General features: G+C 39.3%; 1 non-coding gene across 1 annotated transcript; it reads right to left on the bottom strand.

Annotated features, from left to right (window-relative positions):
- Positions 1 to 7,177: 7,177 nt before the first annotated feature.
- Positions 7,178 to 7,250, bottom strand: TRNAT-AGU. Its single transcript has one exon. It is a non-coding gene; the product is annotated as a tRNA-Thr (tRNA).
- Positions 7,251 to 9,791: the final 2,541 nt, after the last annotated feature.

Genomic DNA, 9,791 nt, shown 5'->3' with positions numbered 1-9,791 from the left:
TTTAGGTTTAATATAACATTTATAAGAGATAGCAACATTACATCTACTCCAGCCTACTTGAATAGTGTGATTCTTAAAAAAGCATATGATTCTTGTTTGTGTAACAGGCAGAAATAATGCAATTTTGTCTCTAGATTTCACAGGTGTAGTCTCAAAAATCAAGTTTTCCCAGGTCTCATTGACCCCTAGGGGGACAGCAGCCATCAATAATCCCCCGTATGCTGTTGGTATAGCTGTGCAAATCCAACAATTTGAAATATTAAAAGTCTCAGCATACACATATTTAATTGCTTGGTAAGTGTTAAAGTTCGGATGCCAGTCTATGAATGTTGAATCACGTTTATTCAGTCTAGCTGGTGTGGCTGAAGAAAAGAAAGGCCACAGCAAAAGCCACAGCAAAAAGAACATTGTCAATAATGCAGTTATTAAGATGATTATGCAACACTGCTGAATATACTGCTGAAATCGTTCAGCATTCCTATTGTCTCTAGGTCTTGTCGTCATTTTTATTGCTGCTGTGTGTTGGCAAGAGTTTTATCAAGTTCAAAGTTTTTGACTAGTTTACAGTGTGTTAAATTGATCCAAGATGATCATTCCGCAATCTTGACTGCTGTGGGCGTGTTCAGCAGTACTTGATACGGACCTTCCTACTTTGGTGTCGTCCAATTCTTCTTTTTGATTGTCTTCACCCAGACCCAAGTGCCTGGGGCTACTGCTACTTCGGAGGTGTTAGTTTGGTCTTTATCTGAAACAGAATTAAACTGTAAAAGATGTTTGTTATTTAGCATATTCCTCATGTAGTCTGCAAGTGTCCAATCTGCTTCCTGGTCTGCAGGCATGAGAGGTTTCCACTGAGGTATATAATACGCTCTTCCGAAAATCTTTTCGAAAGGTGTCAGTCCTTTTGCATTTGGAACAGTTCTCATGCTCAACAGTGCCAGGGGCAAACAGTACACCCAATTCTTCTGTGTTTCTGTTATAAGTTTCCTAAGCTTATTCTTTAAAACTCCATTGTGCCTTTCTACCAACCCTGCAGATTGAGGGTGATATGCACAGTGATGTTTTAAAGAAATCCCAAAATACTGATTTAGCTGTTGTATAGTTTGGTTAACGAAATGTGTACCATTGCCACTGTAGATCCTTTCCAAAGTATGCCAAATCTAGGAATAATCTCTTTAACTAGGGTCTTTGCAACAGTGGCTGCATCTGGTTTGCTAGTCGGAAAGGCCTCCACCCATTTGGAACATATCCACAATGACAAGGCAGTACTTTTTGTTTTCACATTTGTTCAATTCTATGAAATCCATACAGATGGTATGAAATGGATACGGTGGTATAGGGAAACTCCCTTGCTTGGGCTTTAATGCCCCTTGTGCATGATATTTATTACAAGTGTGACATGACAGGCAAAATTTTTTAGTGTAGTTTGAAAACCTATGCGTAGCGAACACCTGATTCACTAACTGTACCATCCCCCCTGTTGAGACATGGCTCTGCCCATGGCTCAACAAAGCTGCATATCTAAATAAATTAGATGGTAATATTGGTTTTCCTTCTTTGGAGATGTACAGCCTGTCGCTGAGAATTGCTCCTCGTCTTTTCCATTTTTGTTTTTCAGCCTGTGCAATTAGTGTCTGCATTGTTTTCAACATTTCTATGTCTAAAATCTCAGAAGGTTGTAATTCCTCGTTCAAAAGAAATGCTTCTGAGGCTGCTTGCTTTGCAGCTGTGTCAGCTCTCGCATTGCCTTTTGAAATCCTATCTTGTTGTTTTTTATGAGCTATGCATTTACAGATAGCTACTTTCTGAGGTGACTGAATAGAATCTAACAAATCTAAAATAAACTGTGCATGGTTAATCGGTTTGCCAGTAGATGTCACCATTCCTCAATTCTTCCACTGTTGTGCAAAAACATGTACAGTAGAGAAAGCATACTGGCTGTCTGTAAAAATGTTTACGCTTTTACCCTTTGCTAAGGTACATGCCCGTGTCAAGGCAATCAACTCTGCTGCTTGTGCAGATAAGTTATGTGGTAGAGGTTTCGCTTCTACAATCTCAGTGTCAGAAACTACTGCATAACCTGTTAGGTTCTGTCCTGTAGGACTCCTTTTGCATGAGCCCTCCATGTAATATGTCACCTCGGCATTATCCAAGGGAACATCCGTGAGGTCTTTTCTAGGAAGTGTCTTTTGCTCAATTACCTGCAGGCAGTTATGGGGTGTGCCATCCACAGCAGTTGGGAGCAAGGTAGACGGATTCAAAGTAGTACATTGTTCAATTGTCATGTGAGGTTGGCTCAGCAATATAGTCATACAAGAAAGATGCCTAGCAGGGGAAAGATATGCTATATTTTCTTGCAGTAAAATGATTGCGACTGCATGAGGCACTCTCAATGTGAGAGGGTGGAATAACACTACTGAGGCCGAAGCCTGCACTGCCATTGCAGCTGCAACTACTGCTTGTACACAGTGGGGTAGAGACCTCACCACTGGGTCCAGTTGTGATGAATAATAAGCAATGGGGTGTTGCTTGTCCCCATGCTGTTGAGTCAATACTGATGTCATATAACCTTGCTTGCAATCTACAGTTTGGAAAAAAACGTTTGTGATAATTTGGTAATCCTAAAACTAATGATGATGCTATTAATTGTTTTAGCTTGCAGAAAGTTAATTCTGCTTCTGGTGTCCATTGTATTAAATCTTGTGCTGCCACAGGCTTCTTAAAAATCAGGTCGGTTAAAGGTGCAGATTCCAAAGCATAGTTTGGGATCCAGCTCCGACAGAAATTACCAGGAAGGACATCATTTCCTTCTTGGTTGTGGGTTTTGGTGCTTGTAAAATCGCTACTTTTCTGTCCTCATCTAGTGTTCTGCCATCTTTGGATATTACATATCCAAGGTATTTCACTTGTTTTCTCCAAAGTTGCAATTTATTTTTGCTTACTTTGTGTCCTTCTACTGCTAAGAATTTTAATAATGCTATAGTATCTTCCTTACAATCTTGCTGGGTAGGGGCAGCCAGCAGGATGTCATCAACATAAAGTAAAATTTGACTACCTTTCGGTGGAATAAATCCCGCTAGATTACTTGCCATTTCTTGTGAGAATATTGTTGGACTTTCACTATAACCCTGTGGTAGTCACGTATATGTATACCGCTTCCCCTGAAATGTAAATGCAAACCAATACTGGCTGTCAGGGTGTATCGGTGTCGAAAAGAACATATTGCTGATATCTACCACAGAAAAGTACTTCTGTTGAGGTTTTAAATCATTCGACAAGGTATGTGGATCTGGCATCGTAGGTGCTCTTGGTATTACTGCATCATTTACAGCTTGTAAATCTTGGACCATACACTATTCTCTGTTTGCTTTTCTAACTGGGAATAAGGGTGTGTTACATGGTGAATCGGGGGAATCCACCAGTATTCCCTTCTTAAGTAAAGCTGCTATGATAGGTTTAATACCTGCCTCTGCATCTTTTCTCAAGGGGTACTGTCTCTTTTGTGGTCTGAATGCTGATTTTGGCATGATAGTAACTGGTCCTGCTGTGCGAATTAGTCCTATGTCTGATTTTCCTGTTGACCAGAGAGTTTCTGGTATGTCTAACAAAGCTTTTTCTTCCGCTTCTAATAAGAGGGCTTCTCAGTTGTCTTTGCTGGACTGCAAGTGTACAGATGGATGTGTTTGTGTTATCCAGTTCAGTTTCTGTCTTTATATTCCCTGTTCTGACAGTTCTGATTCTGTCTGATTTTCCCATTTTGTAACTTTTTCTCCTAGGTCTATCCATTTTAAATTTTCCTCTTTAGTTAAACTAACATGCAGTATTAGATTTAATTTGTAAAGTGAAAAGATCTCCTGGGGTAATAAACAGCTAACTACACTGTTCCCTTTCGTGTCCCAGTACAAATTACACAGTACTAATCTGTTTGCATGATTTTTAAACAGTTCTTGTTCGTATTCTTTGTCAGGTCCTGGTGTATTACAATAATACAGAGTACAGTGCAACAGGTGTTGTATGTCAATGCAAAGGGAGGGGAACTTACTGATAGCTACATTAATTAACTCTTCAGTTACTGCTCCAGGGCCAGTTGTAACTAAGTCCTGGCTGTACCAGTAAAATGTCTCACATTCCGTTTGCACTGCAAAAGTATTGGTCTGTCGCTGTGCTTCCATACCCTGCATGGTTGGAACTACTGCTATGCCTAATAATTGCATAAGATCTCTACCCAAAAGGTTTACTGGGCATTTCGCAGAAACAACAATTTTGCTTTTCTGGGTTAATCCTGAAACAGGATCTGTTATTGTAATGTTATGGGAGAGAGGCTCCCGATACAGCTATCCATTAGCTGCTTTTACAAGTACAAAGTCATGTGATTCTGAATTTTCTGGTAGTTTGGAGGGGTGTACCAGGGTTCGTGATGCCCCTGAATAACACAAGAATTTGACTTCCCTCCCTTCTACCAGGAGTGTCACTTCTGGTTTTGTGTCAGCCAAATAGAGCTCTAAGCTCAGTAAGGCTAGGTCTAATATTTCATTTTCTTCACTATTGGTAGCTTCCTGCACTTCCTCTATTATCACATTCTCTGCTCCTTCTATCACATTCTCATTTGTCCTTTCTCTATTATTCCTGTCTAATGATTCCTGACTTTCATATAGTCAGTCCTCACCCTCATCATTTTTGTCTTCCACTGCTGCCTTCTTATTTTTCCTGCAATCCCTTGCCATGTGTCCCTTTTTCCCACATTTGAAGCACTCACCTCTTTTCTTTCTCCCTTCAAAGTCCTCTGATCGCTGATCAGATTGTTTATTTCCCTGGGCATTCTTTTTGCCCTTTTGTCCAGACTGTACTAAATAAACTTCTCCATCTTCCACAGCAAACACTTGGGCTTTCTTTTTCATTTTGTTGTTAAAATGCCTCTCGGCATGTCTAGCATATTCAAGCAGTGATTATAATCTGCTTGTACAATGTTCTACCATGTGTTTAGTAATAAAACTACTTATGGGTGCAATACTGCCTTTCAAAAATGCATTCTTTAACTGCTGCTCGTATGGCGAATCTTGTGTCTGATCTTCAGGCACTTGCATTCCACAGTGATTGTTAAAGCATTTCAATAATCTAGAAAAATATCTATCAACAGTTTCACTTTCATGTTGGATGCATTGATTAATGCAAGTCCAGTCTGCCCTAGGCTTCCATTTCTCAGAAATTCGGTCTGTCAGGCCTTTCACTCTGTTGTCTAGTTCTGTGCTGCTATGTGGGAGGGGTCTAAGTGCAGCATCATGGGGATTCCAGTTGCCACTGATCATGTGTCAATCTGGACCTACTATTTGTCTGACTACTTTTTCTACTTCCTCTCCATTTAAGTGATAACTTAATCTCATGCCCTGTAAGTCTTCTAAGAACTTTCTAAAATTAACTTTTGGATGGGGGATTCCCCTCTGTGGCTTTCTGGACATCTTCCAGTGTCCACGGTTTGTATACTAAGAGAGTTGGGTTCTGCCTTTCTTGTCCTGCCTGAGGATTTGGTACTTCTATGAGTGGGCATATCTCTTCTTCACTCATAGCCCGTGAATTTCAATTCATTTGATATAATTCAATATCCCCTTTTAAATTACGTGTTCGAGACCTAGTCTCGATAGGATCTCTAACAAACGGTAGTGGTTTTATAGGAACAACTGGATATCGCGGAGGTGGGCCAGTTTGTTCTTTTGCTTCATATTCTGGTAAGGGAACTGGTAAGGGAACCGAAACTGGAGTGGGTGGAGGGGCCGATGCTATAACTAAGTTATTATCCTCTTTGTCTAGAAACATTGCTTTTGAATTTTTATTCTTTTGTTCTCTTCAGTTTGCTTCCTCAATCCACCTGTGTACCTGAGAAACTCCTAGTTTACGCTGTTTTTTAACCCGACGTTTAGAATCAGTTTTTAACTGTCTAATAAGTTTGATAAGTGAGGATCTTTCTAGTTTCCCATCAAATTCATATTTATTAACCCATTTAGTATAATATTTAATGTTGTCGGCGCGCTGTGATTGCATATATTTTGCGTCTTCGGTTAACGGTGGGCTTTGGGGTCTTTTTGTTTATGTGCACGTATTACCCATTTTGTTCTAATCTTTTTTAAATGTTACATAACCCTTTTGTTTTTAATGCGGTACCACCAAGTGTTTACAGTCTCTTCAGACTACCTGCCTACTTATTCTGTTTCTCTGATCTATGATAAGATAGCAATATTTCTGTCTCTGAATTTAAAAAATTATTACAGAACAAATACAATCAAGTCCCTGATCTAAAACAGAAAAAAGTAGATTCACCTTACCTGAGCCTCAGCGATTGGTCACTCACTGTTCAAATGGAACCCACCTTCAGTCGTAGATCAGAAAAGTGGCTGGCCTCTTTTGCACGACAATTCAGTCGGAGGTCTTTCAATGAAGAAGATCCAGTGTGGTATCTTCCCTGCGCAGTTTCATGCCGCCTGGCCCATCTGATCCCAGGCTAAACGAGGGTTTCCGGCTCCCGAAGGACCAAAAAATGTTAGAGAAAAATACTTTAAAAAGACCAAAAGAATAAGGTTCAGTTCAGGTAACTTTATTCTTGCGCAAGGAGACAAAAAATGCAGTTACAGAGTTTGTCTGGCTAAATCAGGAAGTGTCACAGTTATTATACCTTTCTTTCAAGACATTGCCCACTACAACTGACGTAGCAGATCACCAGTTCACAATTCTGTTATTTTATAGATATTTCTCATACCTCTAGCTGACTCTTCAAAGTTTTAAAAAAGTTTTTTCAGTAAACAGGATGGCCTTGATGACCACCGGTCAATTATAACTTTCTTGCTATGTGATGTTACAAGTCTAGGTACTATGGCTAATTTAAGCACAATGCAAGTACAGATTTCTGAAGCAGTTTATTGTTCTTTATATCTAACTATCTTGCAGCTTGTGCACTTTTTCATCAACTCGAACAAAGCTTATTGTCTATAATGAATGGATCTACAGAAATTATTTAAGCTGAGTTAACCATTTATAGGTTAGTACTAGGCTAACTGCCTTTGCGAGCCATTGTAAGCCTAGCTAATTATCCCTTGTGAGTCTCAAACCCTGCACCTTGTCTTTGTAAGGCAAACACCTTAACCACTAGGCCACCCTCTCAACCCCAATTTTAGAAGAAAGGAAACACAGGCTCTGATGAGATTTGAACTCATGACCCCTGGTTTACTAGACCAGTGCTCTAACCCCTGAGCTACAGAGCCACTTATTATTCCTTTTTAATTTCCTGACCTAGCAGAAAATTACCTGCTTTCCAGTACATTTCCAAGGCATAAACATGTATTTTGCTGTGCTAGCAAACTAGGTCAGAGTGCATCTTGCAGTGTCAGAAAGCATAATTTCAGAAAAGCACATTTGCAGTCTCAAATAAAACTAATGCTGCATATAGAATAAAAATGTATTAAATCTTCCCTTATTAGAATATGTATTGCACACATATGTTAATACATATTTTTCTAACATTAAGAAATAAGTGAATATATATATTTTATTTTATTTATTTATTTTATTTTACATTTGTTGACCGGGCTAGTCTGGCTGGATACATGTCCATTTTCAGCAGAGGCCCGAGGAGAAAAGCTCCACTAAATACTAAGTACATTACAAAAAATCACAAGTGTTTAGAAGTAACAAATTAGAAAATCATAACAGCACACAGAATGCAAGATAGATTCAAGGAGAAGCACATTTCGATGAGCAGTTAATACCATATTAGCAATTTTATGTAGAATGTACCTAGGTCGATTAGTACTGTAAAAGGAGAAGAAATAAGACAGGTAGTAATGGGAAGAGTGAGGGAGAGATAAAGTATAAGAAAGAAAAAGGTTAGCCTGGTGTACTGCAGGAACAAAGCCAATGATTTAGGTAGTACAGTTTAATTTTCTGTTTGAATTGAGGTAGGGATGTAGTCAAAGTTATGTCACAAGGTAAGAGATTCCAGCTTTTACCTATAGTGTTAGTGAAAAGAGAACAACCTGCTGTGTTGTTTGCCTTTATTGATTTAGTCATGAGTTTACTAGAGGAGTGAAGCGAGTTTAGATTATTATACGGGATTAGGAGTTGAGAGAGTATAGGGGTGTTGTCAGGTAGGTGTAATATGTTGTGGGCTATAGTGAGCTGAGGAATTTTTAGGTAGTTTTGAAATTCGAGCCAGCCAAGTTGCTTTAGATTTATACAGTGGTGGGTCTTAAAGGGGTTACTAGTGGCGAAACGTGCTATGTTATTATAGCAAGTTTCAAGTTTGTTAAGACTGTTTTTCTTGAGGTTGGTATAAATGGGGGAAGCATATAGGAGAGTAGATAGGAGATGGGTTTGAGCACATTTGGTTCTTGTTGCTGGGGTTAGAAAAGGTTTAATACGATATAGGGATCCAATTTTTTTGTTAACAACCTTGATGGTGTTGTTAATGTGCTGATCGAAGGAAAGATGATTGTCAATGGTTATTCCTAGAAGTTTAGTAGTTGGATCAGGTGAGATGATAGTGCCATTATTAGAAGAAATGGTAAAGTTTAAAGGGAGGGACCGAGAGGTGGGGGAGAAGAGGAGGAGTTTAGTTTTTTTTGCATTTAGTAGGAGAAACCGTTTAGAAAACCAAGTTTCTACTTTGTTAAAGGTATTTTGCGTCAAGGAGGTCAGTTCAGTAGAAGAAGGTGCGAATCATCTGCATATTGTATGCAGGTAGCTTGTGGTATAGCAGTCTGAAGATTGTCTATAAAGAGGGAGAACAGAAGTTGACCTAGAATGGAGCCCTGGGGAACTCCGATGGAAATGGGCAAGAGAGATGAGATATGGTTTTCCCAAATTACTGCTTGTTGTCTGTTGTTAAGGTAAGATTTAAACCAATTAGTGGCTAGTTTATCACAAGGAAGAGATTCAAGAATATTGATTAAGAGAGAGTGGTTAACCATGTCGAAAGCTTTTGAGAGATCAATGAAAAGAGCGGAGGAGAGAGAATGGTTGTTTCGATTTTTGTTGATAGTATCTACAAAGGAGAGAAGGGCAGTGATGGTACTATGATGGGGTCTGAACCCATGCTGGCAGTTTGCTATTATGTTGTGGAGAGAGAGGTGGTGTACCAGTTGCTGGTGAATACATTTTTCCATTATTTTTGCAAGGGGTGAAAGAAGGGCAATTGGTCTAAAGTTGGAAAAGTCAAGGGAGTTTCCACCTTTATGAAGTGGTATAATATAGGAGACTTTCCATATGTCAGGGATGGTTCCTTCTTGGATAGTTCTGTTGATGAGTAAGGATATAGGATAAGCAATTTCTTTAGCAGCTTTCTGAAGGAAAAGAGAAGGGAGCTTGTCAGCAGAAGGGGTGCAGGGTTTCAGTTTGTGAATGAGTTTGAAGATGAATGAGGTAGATATAGGTTTTAGAGAGAAATTGAGGGAAGAGGTAGTTATGTTAGGTGGTATATGAGAGTTGTTAGTGTTCATTTGTTTGGCTAGGGTTTGAATAGTTTCAGAGAAAAAAGAGTTGAAAGCATTGGCAGTCTGGAGAGGGGATTCTGGGTCAGCATTTAGAGGGGAAGGAGTTTTAGCAGTTCCTGGGGAAAGAAGTCTATTTACTGATGACCAGAACTGTTTAGGGTTTTTAATATGAGTTTCCTGGAGGTTACAGTAGAAGTTTTTCTTGTCAGAGATTATTGATTTTTTTGCTAAATTACGAAGCTGGCGGAATTTAACTAAGTCAGGGTTTAGTTTATTACATCTCCAAGTTGTCCATGCTTTGTTTCTGGCATGCAT

This window comes from Protopterus annectens, chromosome 12.part0 (genome assembly GCF_019279795.1).
Source record: "Protopterus annectens isolate FY-2018-M chromosome 12.part0, PAN1.0, whole genome shotgun sequence".
NCBI classification, from domain to species: Eukaryota; Metazoa; Chordata; order Ceratodontiformes; family Protopteridae; genus Protopterus; species Protopterus annectens.
Note: the sequence above shows the minus strand (reverse complement) of the source record. Positions and strands in the feature narration are given on the sequence as shown.